This window comes from Aphelocoma coerulescens, chromosome 4, assembly GCF_041296385.1.
Source record: "Aphelocoma coerulescens isolate FSJ_1873_10779 chromosome 4, UR_Acoe_1.0, whole genome shotgun sequence".
Lineage (NCBI taxonomy): Eukaryota > Metazoa > Chordata > Aves > Passeriformes > Corvidae > Aphelocoma > Aphelocoma coerulescens.
The window spans coordinates 1,826,510-1,841,194 of NC_091017.1; the positions used below are offsets into that span (position 1 = coordinate 1,826,510).

Consider the following 14,685-nt stretch of genomic DNA (forward strand, 5'->3'; position numbering starts at 1 on the left):
GATTTTTCCGTGCTGCGGGCTGGCAACCCAACTTCCCAAGCCCTGCTGGGAGCCACCTGCCCCTTACTCCCGCCCCTCTGCCTGATTCGGTAGCCTTGGGAACAAGCTCCTCCTTCTGGAGCCGATCATGTGCATGAGGGAGAGCCAATAAACGCCGCATCCACGGTTTGATTTCTCCCCCAAAAGGTAATTCAAAGCCTGGCTTCAGCGGGAAACTTGATATCTTTTACGCATCGGGACCCTAGCTAGGTGCTTTTTGCAGAACACCACCTGTCCTGGCTGCAGGTGCTTTTTTTTGTCCCTTGACTCCTGGCAGCCCAGGTCTGGAGCACTCAGCACCCCCTGTCATTCCTGAAACAGCCGTTTCCTGGAGACAGAATAACTCTCTTAGGATCTAATTCCTGAGTAACTTTCCTCCTATTTGCGAATAGCTCTGAGAAGGTAGCAAGATGCAAATATAAAGTGCTTGTGTTTAAAATAATCCATTCCTCCCAGAGAGAACATGGCGAGCTGTGCAGGGGGGATAGAGCTTCAGAGGAAGGCACTGGAGTGATTTATGCCAGCAGAGACTCTACTCAAATACGTGGGCCATACCCACCAGCCACTTCAGAGTTGGTTAAAGGCTCCAACAGTGGCTTGAACTGTTTAGTAGTTGTCTTATTTGGGGTGGGAACACTGTGAGGTTGTGATGTTGCATTGTGATGACTCTTTTGATTCCTGGTTCCTGATTCAAAATCTGTTTTCAGCAGGGTGGTGACATCAGATAGGTGGAAATTCAGATGTGGAGGGAAAACCTGCAGTTCTGAGTTCAAACGCCCTGAATTCATGTTCTTCAGTTGTGGCAGCACTTGTGCTCTCCTTAGAGGGGTGGATCCATTCCTCACCTTGGCGTGTTGCTTTTCAGTTTGCTTTGAGGAACTGAGCAACCCAGAGCAGCTCTGTGCCAGAGGCAATATTAAATGGAGAGTCTCTTTCATGTTCTCCAAAGAAAATTCTTTCTTTTCAGACTTCAAAGACAAGTGCCTTTTCCAACACCAGAAGGATGCGGATTCATTGATTTCACAGGTTACTTCTGTTTCTCAACTTTGTTTTTTCCTTTCACTCTCAGATCTCTGTTTTCCCCTTTCCCTGTCTGATTTTTCACATTTTTACCTCAGGCCTATCCAGAAAAACAAGCTTATTCTGTGGTTTGGAAGGAAGATGAACTCAAATCCAGCTGGGAGTCTGACTGGAGGTCAGCCAAGGAATTTTTCTCTAGAAACACCTTTTGAACATTAGTTGATGATTGCAAACCTTTTGATGCCATGCAGAGCCTCACCGTGTGTTCCTTCTTGTTATTGTTTCTTTTAGATGCTGGACTGACAGTTTCCAGAGCTAAGGAGATGGATATGTTACAGTCAGCCCAAGCTGATTGGCGGTAAATATAGGAAAGCCCCATTTTTTTATTTATTTGTTCCTGATTTTTTTATATAATAAACCTTCAGGGGAATTGCTGCCCCAAGAGGGAATGATTAATTCCTGAAGGGGTCCTGAGCTGATCCAGGAGAGCTGTGTCTTCTGACATTTGTGTTTTGTTCCGTCCTACTGCAGATTTAGGTGAATGGCTTCAGGACTCCTGGGGAGAGGAAGAAGCTGGGCCCACTGGTGCCTGAAGGATGTCTATTATTTAAAATTCCTGACGCTCCTCAGCTTACACAGAGCCCTGTCTGGAAGAAAAAGAGAAGTTCTTCGGTGATAAAATCAGGGACCAAGGGAAAAGAAGCACTTCCTTCCTTTTTCAGCCTTCCCATGCTTTCTGTATGGCCATCAGCAAGTCACTCTTTGTGAAAGGTAGGAGGGCCCGTATTTTTTGACAAAACTCTTTAGAGACAAATTGTGAATCTGCTTCCTCTGAACTTACAGGATAGAACTGAGCAGCAGGTAGATTTAAACTAAGCCTAGTGTTTAATTCTCCTGCCGAAAGGGCAGTAGCAGGGTTACTGTTGTGTTACTGATGTGTACAAAGTTTAGGAGCTGAATTTGCTGTCTTTGATTTCTAGGTTTGCCTTTAATATGACCTAATGACTTGCCAGCTCAGGGACCCAGGTACGATCGGTAACGCCACTCTGAATACTCAGGAAAGATTCTGCTTCATTTTTGAAAGGGAAAAGCATACAGTAAATGCCTATTAACTAAGGAAATGTTTGCATTTAAATCCATCAGCTTAAACTGTGACAATTCCTGGTTTCAGCAGACGGGGGCAGCGTTGCTCTGATGAATTTCATTTGCAAAAGGAATATTTGAAGGCATTTAGGAAAAGACGGAGCAGTTGCCAGCTGCCTTGATTGATGATAAATACAGGGTTTGATTGTGAACTCTGAAAAGTGAAATCAGTGGTAATTTTTCCTGCTTTAGCAGCGCAGTGCTCAATGAGGGAAAGGGTTCTGACATGACTGTTCCAAATTTATTTTCTCTTACACCGAAACTGTGCAAAACTTCGAATATATTATTCTGTGTGGAAAGCACTTTTCTGCGCCCGGGTCTCTTTTGTTGCATCCCAGCTAAGAGTATCTCAGCTCTGTCCTGAGAGGAACTCCTGTGTGGAACAGGAGCCCACTGAGGAAGTAGCACAGGATTTGGCAGCCCTTTTTGGGTGATTGATCACACCATTTTCCTCAGTGGGTTGTGAGTCTCCAATACATGGAAGCACCTGTATGTGACCTTTTTAGAGCTGGATTAACAGGATGAAAAAACAGCAAATAGGGAGGTGGTTAGAGGAGAAAATTCTGTGCTTGCAATGGTGACAAATTTGATGGCACTTTCGGCAAAAATGATGTTGGCTTCAGCACTGGAAATGAACCACAGTTCTAGAGGAGAAATAAAACTGTCTCTCAGAAATATGTTGATGACTTTTAATCATCAGATGCAGCAGGCATCATGAGAAATACAGCGCTCACTGGAAACCTGGTGTCCACAGACAGGTGTGGTGACAAATGTTTTGTATGGGGGATGGATGTAATCCAAAGAACTGCTTCGGCTTGTTAACAGGCTGGTGTGTCCTTACACAGCCTTAACTAGTCCTGCTGGCTATGGATAGGAGGAGGCATGGCCCCCAGAGAGCTCCCGGAGCCTTCGCCTGTCCCTGGAAGGGCTGTGCAGAGGATAGAAATGAATTGCTCTTTGTGGTGGCTTGGAGTGAGGGTTTTTACACTGAAACATTAGGAGTGCAAAACCTCAGAAATCTGATTTGAGTCAGTGAAAGGGTGAGTTCTGGATAATAGCAGTCCGTGAGCCTGACCAGGATGTGAGGCTAATGAAAACTCAGCCCCTGGGAGGGCAGCTGAGGGGGCAAAGCTCAGTATAAGCAAGGATGAAAAATGAAGTGAGGGGCCTCTTTTCTGCATTTCTCTCCATGGCTGTTGGGAATGAGACCTGGGACACATGGGGCAAGTAGAAGGCTCTGGGAACCTGTAACATCTTAAAGAGAATGGAATGGGAATGGAGTGGCATGGACAAATGCATGGATTCCTGGGTTTAGAGTCCCAGCTCCAAAGCTTTTCCCCCACAGTTCATTAAGGTTTTGTTAACATAAGGCCCTGACAGCTTGCAAAACCCGAAGAAGAAATAATGCACATCGCAGGCATCGTAAGATCAAAAGCTGGGGGTGTCTTAGAGGCAGAGACAGCACTAGGTGTTTCCTCAGCTATGCCAACAGGAAAGGGCAGTGGGCTCTGGTCTCCTCTCTCTATTGTCCCACTTGAGATCCAGTTGAAAATCAGGAAAGGTTTTGCACACCTTCAGTGACACATGCTATCATATCTGCTAAGTGATGAGCCAAGTCCCTAAGCCTACATGCACATATGAAAGAGCAGATGCACCCACATCCACATGTTCTACACTGGGCAACTGCCTACATTAATAAAAGTATCCTAAGTTTTTGGTGTTATTTCTTATTCCATGTATTTGGAAAGCATTGGCCTTTTCTGGCAATGTAAATGGGGAAAAGAAATATGTCCAGGGAAACTGGTAGGCTCCGTGCAGAGGAAAGGCACTTTCTGAGAGCAGAATTATTAGCAGTGCTCCACTGAGCTGATTTGGAACAGGTCCATTGTGTTTTCAGCAACTGGCAGTTTGGATTGTTACAATTCCTTGGCAAGGACAATAGAAAGATGGTGGTTTCCGGGGGCATAATAAAAGGGTGAGCCCCAGCTTTTGCACATTGCATTTTGTAATTGCATGCTTGATGTGCACAATTGGGCAGCACTGTCTTACTTGCCTTAATCCATCTTTCTCTCTCTCTCTCTCTCTCTCTCCCCCTCAGTTCCTCACCCTCCCTCAGAGCAGCAGTAGCTGCTGCAGCTCTGGCAGCTCATCGGGGAGAGCACCGAAAATGAAAAGAGTTCACTTATCGCCTTAACGTTTTTCCCAGAGGATTCATTTCACCTGCTTCTCCGGTTTTCCCAATAGCTTTTTTTTCACTTTTTAATCCAATAAGTATGGAGTTATTTCACATTTTAAACCCCTCTAAAGGGTTTTAGGAATGGACTTTCTCACTTCTCCTCCCCCAGCCTTTTTTTTTTTTTTTTTTTGACAAGTCAGAAAATTGTGAAGTAAGCGAACAGAGTAACTGAGAGCTGGGAGGGAGAAGACGCTTCCATTCTTTTAGTGCAGTGGGCTGAGGCAAAAAGGCCATTGTAATGGTAAATCGCATGCAGAAAGGAAGAAAAGACTGATAATCAATCACAAATGAAGCATTCGTTTGGATTTTGGCAATTTGCTGGCCAGGGGCTTTTAAATCTATAAACTTTTTCTTTTTTTTTCTTTTTTTTCTTTTTTTTTTTTGGCCCCATCTTTAAAAGCACAGTTTGCTGAAGACTGGAAGAGAAATCTTTACAAAGCTCTCATGCCCAGAGTACCTGGAAATGGGAAACGCTCTGTACTGAAATGCCAGTAAAATCCTGACGGAGAAGCAGTGTGGGGAAATGTTGATGGGGACGTTTTTAAACCATCACCTTGGACTCTGGCTTTGAAGAAGAACTTTCCACCTCAGGCTCTTCTTCTTTCTCATATTCAGGGATGACTTCTGGTGGGCTTCTGGAGACTTTGATTTCCGACCTGGTCGCTCTGTGACTGCCTGCGTGGGTTTTGTGTTTGCCTGAGTATGTGATGAGGACAGATGAGGATGTTAGACAACATTAACACGAGCATATCACCTTCAGAGTGCAGCATCACCCACAAGGGAAGATACATCTACCTGGAGGCACTGCTGCACGGAGGTGCTCCATGGGGATTCACGCTGAAGGGCGGGCTGGAGCATGGAGAGCCATTAATCATCTCAAAGGTACTTTTCTCATTTTCTATGCCACGCCAGCAACATGGGAGTGGTGCCCAACTCAAAGGGCAAGAGTTGTAGAAGTAACACTGAAATGTTATAATTGACGTTGTATTTGGCTTGGGTTTTAAGTGTTGAGCACCTGTTCAAGTCAGCAGGTTTGCTCAGGAGCTGCATATTTGAGAAACACAGGAGAGCTCTCAGCATTGTTTAACTATCCGAGTGCAGGTTTTGTCCCACAGGAAGTATTGTGGCTTGCTGAAACTGGCTGTATTTATTTCACTGCTATGAATGGGAGGGAGTAGGGGAGTCTCATGAAGTGATCTTGTGTCATGAAGTCATGGCAAATCTGAGCATGGTCAGTAATCCATCCCCACCACTCCTGAGGTGAGAACAAAGTGAGTGCTTTCGGTCACACGGTGGAATGTTGGCTAATTAGAAGTGTGCATGTGGAACAGTGCAATAAGTACTTGCACCTATTTGGTAAGTGTATGTATTGTGCTGTGTTAGTGGTTTGCTCACCCTGTGTACTCTGTACTTACGAAATATCTGTTAAGTATGGTGCGCCTTCAAGATTTTTATTATTTAACGATTGGGTATTCTCAACAGGCAACTGGTAGCATAGTTCACAAGCATATTTTGAGGGGAAAAAAGTGGGAGAAGGAATTCCTCATTCTCATCAGAACCAGTCTGTTACAAGTACCCAGGTACCTCAAGATGATAGTGCTGAAGACAATGGATTTTCAAAAGCATCACCTTAAATCTGTGAATATCTAAAATAGGTTTGACCTATGGCCCTAAAACTGGTCTGAAAATAGGGTATAGGTAATTCTGAAATTTTACCTCTAGTGGGTCTGAACCATATTTGTCTCGTGTCATCAGCCTGGTGCATTCTGTGTGTTTATAGCATGTATGTCAAGCTACCAGGTGCACAGAGGGATGTATGTCCAATCTTACTCCCTCCTGCAAACTGGAATGTATGTGAGGAATTCAGTGGATCAGAACCAGCAGCAGCTAAAAGAAAATGCTGATACTCAGAATCAATGTTGTTCAAATCCTTTGCATTTTCAAATCCCGTTGCAATTCCCTGTGCAAACACATTCACATGAAGGCTGTCAGTCACTGAATTAAATTAGTTGTGATTAGTGCATTTACATGTTGAAAGTAAAAAAAACAGGGGGACTCCCATAAAAGTCCTTTCATCATAAAGGGGTTTTAGAAATTTCACACAATCATCTTTCTTGCAGGACTTTCTTGGAGACAGTTTGGCATAGCCACAGACAGCAAAAGTAGCCTCACTGAAATGGTGTTGTAATTTTTCTTTTATAAACATTTGGGACTAACACAGGCTGTTCACTGTTCCTGGCAGTGTTCTGCAGTTGTGAGGAAAGAGTTTCTTTTTGCTTTGACATTCTTCTGTGATGTAAAAATCAGCCCCACCCCCCCGCCTTTTTTTTTTTTAATTGGGGGCAGGGAGACAGAGAGGATGGGAGATGGCTCTGGCTGCTGAACATTAATTAATCTATGGGATTTGGTTTCCACAACAACCAGGCCCCTTAATGTCAAACACGCCTGGAGTGTGTGTAGTGCCACTGGAAGCTGTATGACTTGTGCCTGCCTTTCCTGAAACAACACCCCAAAAAATGTGCTGGGTTTTATTTTTGTTGGGTTTTGCCTTTTTTCTCCTTGTAGTCCCTGCTTGGTTTGCGCTGTCAGTGTCAGCGTTTCAGTGTTTTGCTCATGCATGGGTGATGCAGAGCTGGAGAATGGCTGCATGTGAAAGCTCTGCTTTCTGGAATTCAGGCAGCTCCCGTTTCCTGGTTTCCAGTTTCAACTGAGAAATTCCTCTTGTGCTTCAATTCACTATGTGCTCTTCAGAATTAATTGCATATTAGTCATTTAGCTAATTCAGGATTCCTCGCCTGATTGTGCTGTGAAGTAATGAGGAACTGTGGGGAAATGATGAATTATGTTACAGGTTTAATTCTGTACAAGAGTGCTTGGTGAATCATATTAAGTTTTGGGTTGAAAGGGACCATTAAAGATGCAGGCATGCACTGGGAGTGATCCAACAGGAGTTCTAAATAATACTACATATAAATACCAGAAAATGTGGATGTCAGCTTTTAATTTCTGATTTTTTATAATTAAGAAATTTTATTTCTGTTTTAGCTCCCTGTTCTGTTGGCAAATAATTATATTTATGTCCGCTTACCTGTCTGTTTGCACTGACAGCGTGGTGTTAAATGGCTTTAGTGTAAATAAAAGTGGACATTTCAGCAAATATCTAAGCTGGTGCCCATGACTGCTTGCAATGTGACAAAGTAACACTGATGTATTGTTCTGGAATAGTAGAGAGATGAGAGGTAACAGATCTGTGTGAATACAATAGCTCTTTCTAGCCATCAGGAACTGCTGGGGGCCCAGAGTACTGGTCTGTCTCAGCTTCCAACCAAAGGCTGTAATGGAAGTTCAAAACCAAGAGGAGTGAATTTACAGAAGGCCCACGTGCACAAAACCTGCTTCTCACAGCCCTGGGCAGTCCTTGGGAAAGACACGTTCCTCTACCAGTAACATGCCAAGAACGTACCCAAAAGTGAGGGAAGCAACAGTTGGGAGCAGAAGTGCAAAAAGCAGACCTGTATTCTCAGCTGGTAGAACGTGCTGGTTTAGAGAGGCAACTACCAGAGCTGTAGTATCCTTTCAGTGTATTTTTTTAGCATTGCCTTCAAAATAAGAACAAATAAGAATTTGCTGCCTTTCAGTCAGATTCCCTTTGCTGTACAGACCTACAGGCGGATTTGGAGGGGGGGTGGTGGTTGAGTGCAGAGATGGGCAAACTTCCAGTTAAAAACAGTAGTAAAGCTTTGCTGACTCAGCCACGGTGCTCAGTGCATCATGCAACCCAGCCTAACTCAACTTGTCAGAAATGTTGGGTGTGCAACTAACGTGAATTTGCATGGCTAAAACACACAGATTCTTTATGCTAATGCTGCTCTTTTTTCCCCTGTGGAAAGACAGCCCTGTATTGAAACAGTTTCATGGCAGCTGATTCAAAGTCCTCAAGGCAGGTCTATTCCTCATTTATTTTGCTGGAGGTGAGAGCAGACCATAAATTTGTTACATCTGACTCACATTTTTCCCTGAGGGAAGCCTGAGAATAAAGCTTTGTGGAATCCTCCCAGCATCTGTTTTTGTTGTACCAGCAGGAAGGGAATGGAAGGATGGGCAAAAGGTAGTCAGTTGCACGTTCCCTTTCTGCTGCACCTCAAGGAAATGTCCAAAACTCAATACCTAAAGAAGCACCAGAATGTCCCTGGGTAGCAGTGGGACAGTGCCCAAACAGAGGCAAACTAACACCGTGTGTTTTCCCTTTTGTATTGATTCCATGGTATGAGACATTGTCAATGACATGTTGTCAAATAGTCCTTTGGCAAGAAGATTCTAAAGTTTTTAATTACTTCCCTTTTTTTTAAAAAAAAAAAAGTGACAGTTGCTTGTTTTGTTTTTAGTGTTCAAACACGTTTGTGCTTAAAAAGTAACTCAGTGTCCCTGATGTGTCACTAGGGCTTCAAAATGAGTAGAAGTCTGATTCCCTGAAGTGACATCCACTCCTCTGTTTCCAGACCTTGGGTCCTACAGTTGAATTTCTGATTTTTTATTCTACCTGTTTAGTAATTTAGAACCCTGTAATTTTGGCCCAGATTTGGGGATATTTGCTCACAGTGGAAATTTCATTAAACAAGGGGTTTCTTCATCTGGAAATAGAACTTCAATGACAAATGCCAAAGTCATTGCAGGTGATACCAAATGTTTAATTAGAGTCCAATATCCTGTGGCCTCAAAATCATGATAATGCCCAGAAGTAAGCCCAGATTTCTATTTCCAAATTACTTTCTTGGCTCACCCTTAGCTGTAAGATCAAAAATGTAAAAATGAAAGCCCTGACTGTTCTAAGCAGTAAAGGCAAAGTGGTAACAGAAGGGTTCATTCCCTCTCAATTTTCTCTAAGAATTTTTAACCTAAAGTAATTAATGTTAATCAATCTCAACCATTTTGGAGCCAGGAGAGGTATTTCTGTGGCGTTTCTCCTTGCTACACAAGCCTTTGGAATAGTTCTGGCTGTTGTAGGCCTCTGAAATGCCCTTTTATTTTGAGCTCCGTGTTGACGATACTAACAAAGGAGTTGTTTCTCTTGCCTAGGAATTAAAGCATCCAAAACGTTCTCCCTTGGATAGTGGCCGTGTGGGAACACTTTTCACATGCTGTGCTGGAGTTCATGGGTTCCCTTCACTCAAAAGGGCAGGTCGTTTGCAGGGACCTCGTGCCAAAAGCATGACACAAACGCTATTTACCCCTCAGCAGGGATGTAGGAAGCAATAAAAGTTTCATAATAATGGGAATAGTTGGGGAGAGAGCCTGAGAAATAATCTGGAATTCTTGTAAGGTGTTTAAACCTTGTCCGGAGCCCGATGCAAGCTCTGATGCAGTGAACAGCAGTCAGTGCTTGCAGGAGCTGGACCTGGCTGCCTTCACAAGGCTCCCCTGCCTGTGCTACTTCACTGGTGTTTTTGGTTGAGAGAGCTCATAGAGCACTTAGTGACGTGCAGTGAGAATTGTTCCACTGTTCTTGACAAAACAAAAGTCAAAAAGGCTATTCTGTACCCAGCTGGTCCCCAGACCCTTATCCTTGTCTCTAATCCAAGCACTGGGAATCCCAGTACCAGGAGCTTTCCCTGCTTGAATGCCCAGAGTCCCTATAAACAAAATAAAATTATCTTATGCACTGACAGGCAAAGTTTCTTTGCATCTGTTCCCTGTATCCCTTGCTGCGACAAGTGACAATTTAGGAACTGTTACCCTTTTTGTAGGGCTGCAGGCACAAAACCCATGGCCACTGCTCACATTAGGGAGGCTTCTCTGAAGTTGGCAGAGTCATGAGAGGCTTGTTGGCCCAGGCACTAGGACATGAAACTGAGCCAGAGGCATGGTGACATCTTCTGTGATGTTTTCTTAAAATTTATTTCTATTTTTTCTTCAGACATTTCCACCCTTGTTCTTGCCTATATGGACTTGATTTTTCTCCTTGCTGCTGAAGAAAAGCTTGGGGCCTGGGTTGTTAACGTTTGAAAAACCCACCCCTTCTCACCCTTTATCTTCCAATATTCTGCAAGTGGGCTGGTGATGGTAAGGGGTTCATGGTGCAAAATCATCTGCTGGCACATCTGACTCTTGTTGCAGGAGTGCAGCGGTGCACAAAGCAGATGCCTCATCCCAGATATCAAGGAAATCTGGATACTGCAGACTGGCAACTGCCACTGTAATTGTTCCAGGGAGCAGGAGGCAGTCCCTCACCACTCTTCCTGGTTTCTCAGGGCTCACATTAGGGGCTCTCCAAAGTCTGCTGATGCCAGCACAAGGGACAGGATCGCCTACCTTTTCTTAAAGCGAGGGAGTTGCTGGATGAAAAGGCTTCTATTGTCAGCCCCTCCATTAGGCTGCTGAGCGTTCTCCAGCACAAAAAGACTTCTGTTCACTTTCACAGCACTGAATTAGCAACCGCAGGCAAACCCAGTGTGCCTGGTGGGCACTGCTGCTGCTCTTCCAGCAAGGTCAGGGGCAGCTCTTCAGACTGCTGAAAGGGCAGTGCCAGCTGTGCTATGATGCATCACAGGGAACCTGGCTACAGGGAATATCTTGCTTGTCCCAAGCTATGAATCCCAAGAGGCACAGACAACTCCATTATAAACGTGCCTGTGGAAGGAAATGATGAAAAAAATTGTCTCTCTGTGCTGAGAAGGAGTGGGGATGGTGTCTGCTGGGTGTGGGTGTCCAATTGACCAGTCATGCTTTAGAGTTTCCTCCTTAGCAGAGGGCAGCCCAAGCAGTGAAGTTTTGGCCCAAATCCCCAGAGACAGCTGCTCTCAAAGATCAGGTCTCCACCCCTCATTGCAGCCACATGAGTTATGGAGTGTCATATCCTTCAAAGTCACAGAAAGGTATAAGAGAAGAAATATTTTCTTGTCAGGACAGAGAGGAATCCTATGTGATTAAACACAACATGTATTGCTTAGGGTCAAGAAATGAAACCTTGTTAAATCCTCCCCTGGCTTTAGTTTACCTGAAAGATTAGACAGAAAAATGCCACATATCCTTATTCACTTGGCTGTAGTAGATATAGCCAGAGCTGAAGTTTACACTGATCCTAAGATGAGACCCAGAGAATGCACTCTTTAACTCAGTGTTTGTACCCAGTAGATGTTTGCTTGTGAAAGGGTTCACTACTTCCAACTTTTCCCATACTTCTTGGGAGCGCAAGGCATAGAAAGAAAACCCATCATCAATAATATATCTGGAGCTGAGCTAATCTCATCTCAAATTTCACTGGTGTTTGCCTTCAGGGACTTTTGATGAAGCTCAAAACTGTGGAGCATGGATCCAGCATGGGTCTATTGCACGGGAAGTATTTGATCAGTGACCAGACCCAAGGGAACAGCTGGAGCTGTGTCAGAAGATGTTAGACTGAATGTTAGGAAAAGGTTCTTCAGCCAGAGGGTGGTCAGGCACTGAACAGGCTTCCCAGGGCAGTGGTCACGGCCCCCAGACCTGCCAGAGCATAAGGAGTGCTTGGAAAATGCTTTCAGGCACGTGGTGGGATTCTTAGAGTGGTCCTGTGCAGAGCCAGGAGCTGGACTTCATGATCCTCATGGGTGCCTTCCAACTCAGGATATTTTGTGAACTAGTCAGAATTGGAAGGGGTGAGGTGAACTCTAATTTGCTTTCCAACAAACACTGGTGGTCAAAGGAACAATGTCCAGAGACTTTTGAAAACAGACTGCTAAGGCAGATTATTTCTGTCATTAGTTTTTATACTTCCAAAGCCTCGAATGAATCCCCATCCGGTGGCAGCAGAGAGAGCATCCAAGGCCGTACCAGGAAACCCTGAAAGATGTTGGCAGCCATCAGTACCAAGTACACCTGAGAGGTGGAAAAAAACTTTCCAAATGTTGTTTGTTTTAAGTAAGAGAAAGTAAGAATGAGTGACCACTCATTCTCACAGCTGAACTGGAAATAGAGTTCTTGTCTTTCCATTTTTAGCTAGCCACTGCCTAAATGATAAAAAAAACCTCAACAAATAAGTGATTCCAGGTTTCCTGGTCAACTGAAATTAGGAAAAGAACAACAGGAGCAGAACAAGAGCAGCTTATCCAGGACACAGCTTGTTAACATCCGAACTGGTATTCAAGCATAATATTAATTTTTCACACTTGTATTAAAAAGTCCCACCAAAAAAAAATCAGACCCCAGTGAAGAATGATTCCTGCTGATAAGAAAATCACTGTGCTTAAATTCATTAATAGCATAGGCTGTGGGATACATTTCAAAGCATGGGGTGAGAAATAAGCTCCCAAATCCCATTAAGAAATAACAGGATTTATGTGCATTCCTCCCATATATTAACTTTCCCCTCTGGAAACGTCTTGTGCTGAGCTGGTGCCATTTTTCAGGCAGGTGCAGTGTTTTGCAGTTCCCACAGACTCACCAGATAATCTGCCAGCCTGAAAGCCATTCCCCATTCTCCATCAAGAATGGGGATTTTCCGAGGCACGGCTGAATGAGGAGTTTGGCTGACAAATGCCGTGGCTGGGTGCTGTAGTGGGGTTCAGTCACACATTCTGCAGTGATGCCGTAAGCAGCTCTGGCTGGGCCACGTCCGCGGCCACATCCGCTGCTCCGATGTTTTCAACTGCGGCCAGTAGAGATCCAAGAGATACCGGGGTTTAACAGCCACTGTCGGGAGCGGGGCATTTTCTAAACATGCAGAGGTACCATCTGTGAGCTGAAGTCTTCGGGGAATTGGTCTGTAGGATCAGCAGGGTCCGAAAATTTCCCAGTACCTGTGGAGAACTGACTCCTGTGGAGAACTGACTCCCTGAGAAGGAGCATCCACTGTAGCCATATAGAAGTTTTTACCTTGGTTTGCTGTTGAGCTTATGAGCAGTATTTATTTTCCCTATCATGGTAGTGGCAGCAGGATAAAGTTAAAAGCTACAAACCCTTTAATGCTCTTTATGGGTGTAATAAAGAAATCTGTTCCCAGGTGGTTGGAATTTATAGTTGTGATACAGTCATGAGATGTAAGTATAAAACCCCAAATGTGGGGATGGGTGCAGAACGAAGTGGGAGAGTCTGCAAACGCACCAGGGAGTTTACTACCTCATACAAGGATGGTGTTGCTTGAGATTTATGCATCATTTATTATTGGATTTTAAGATGTTTACAATGGCACATAATTGCTGGGATAATCGTGTCCTTGAAAACTTGCAGTAGTGCCGGATCCATTATTGCTGAGTTTTTGCGTTTTTTCTGTAAAAATATGTGTTCTTTAAAGGAATGCTTCATTTAGAAAAGTGGACTGGTCCCCAGTGTCAGACCTCACGTTTTCATACATTGACTGATGACCGGTCTTGCCAGTGTACTGAGAGAGACCCACATTTCTCAAATGCAGTCTCATAGAAACTGGGAAATGAGCTGATGGAATCCAGGCCAAAGATCTGGCTGTTTTCCAGGGGCAAATACACGGCAAGACAACTTTCCAGTTTCAAGAGAGGGGCTTGAAATGGAGAAAGAAATGTGAAACATTTGGACACGAGGGGTGGAGTCGTGGGGGGGAATCTTCATTTTTTCAATGGTCTCTCTTCCCTCCCTCCTGCCCTGCTCCGTTCGGTGTTTGCTTAAAAGCAGTTGCCAGTGTTTGTTGAATAGTGTCAGCACAGAAGGGATGCAGCCGCTGACCTGACTAAAAGGCAACAGCAAAAGGTTAGTAGAATTAGTCTTGTACTGCAGACTTGTATTAATAGTTGTATTGTGGGGTTGTTGGCACAAACTCTGCAATTAAATAAGTTGTTGGCACTCTTCCCTAGGTTAAATTACTATGGCTGTTCCCCCTGCTTGCAAGTCAATGAATACAACACTTTTGGGGAGGCAAGTTCAAGCATTTTTGTTCTTTGGGGATTCTGCACATTTCTGATCTCAAGCTAAGAGGTTTCTGCTGGCTTTCCAAGCAGACCTCTGTTGTTGTTCTGTCTCTGCAAACAGCCCGTGCAAACTAATGCTGGAATAACCAAGCAGGGAAGGAGGTGGGTGAGAGGGAAAGGCACCACAAAAGACTGATGGAGAAACACATGCCCTTAGAAGAGGTCCTTGCTTTCTCTCCTGCCCAGATCCACGGATGTTTCTTAGCACTGGGCTATTGTTGGAGAGGATTAGTTTTCCACCACAGCTTCATCAGGGGCAACTTACCCTTTTCATTAGGCCAAAAACATAGCCACAGACGTGGGAGGGGAGGGGCTCCCTGCATATCCTTGTGCATA

General features: G+C 44.4%; 1 long non-coding RNA gene across 3 annotated transcripts; it reads left to right on the plus strand.

Annotated features, from left to right (window-relative positions):
- Positions 1 to 203: 203 nt before the first annotated feature.
- On the plus strand, positions 204 to 7,516 carry LOC138109278 (uncharacterized). 3 transcript variants are annotated; one of them, XR_011150384.1, is made up of 6 exons: positions 204 to 285; positions 1,007 to 1,065; positions 1,158 to 1,234; positions 1,351 to 1,417; positions 1,591 to 1,830; positions 5,054 to 7,516. It is a non-coding gene; the product is annotated as an uncharacterized lncRNA (long non-coding RNA). The 3 variants fall into 3 exon arrangements; XR_011150386.1 differs by lacking the exon at positions 5,054 to 7,516 and adding an exon at positions 2,040 to 2,614; XR_011150385.1 differs by lacking the exon at positions 204 to 285 and adding an exon at positions 316 to 441.
- The last annotated feature ends 7,169 nt before the right edge of the window (positions 7,517 to 14,685 follow it).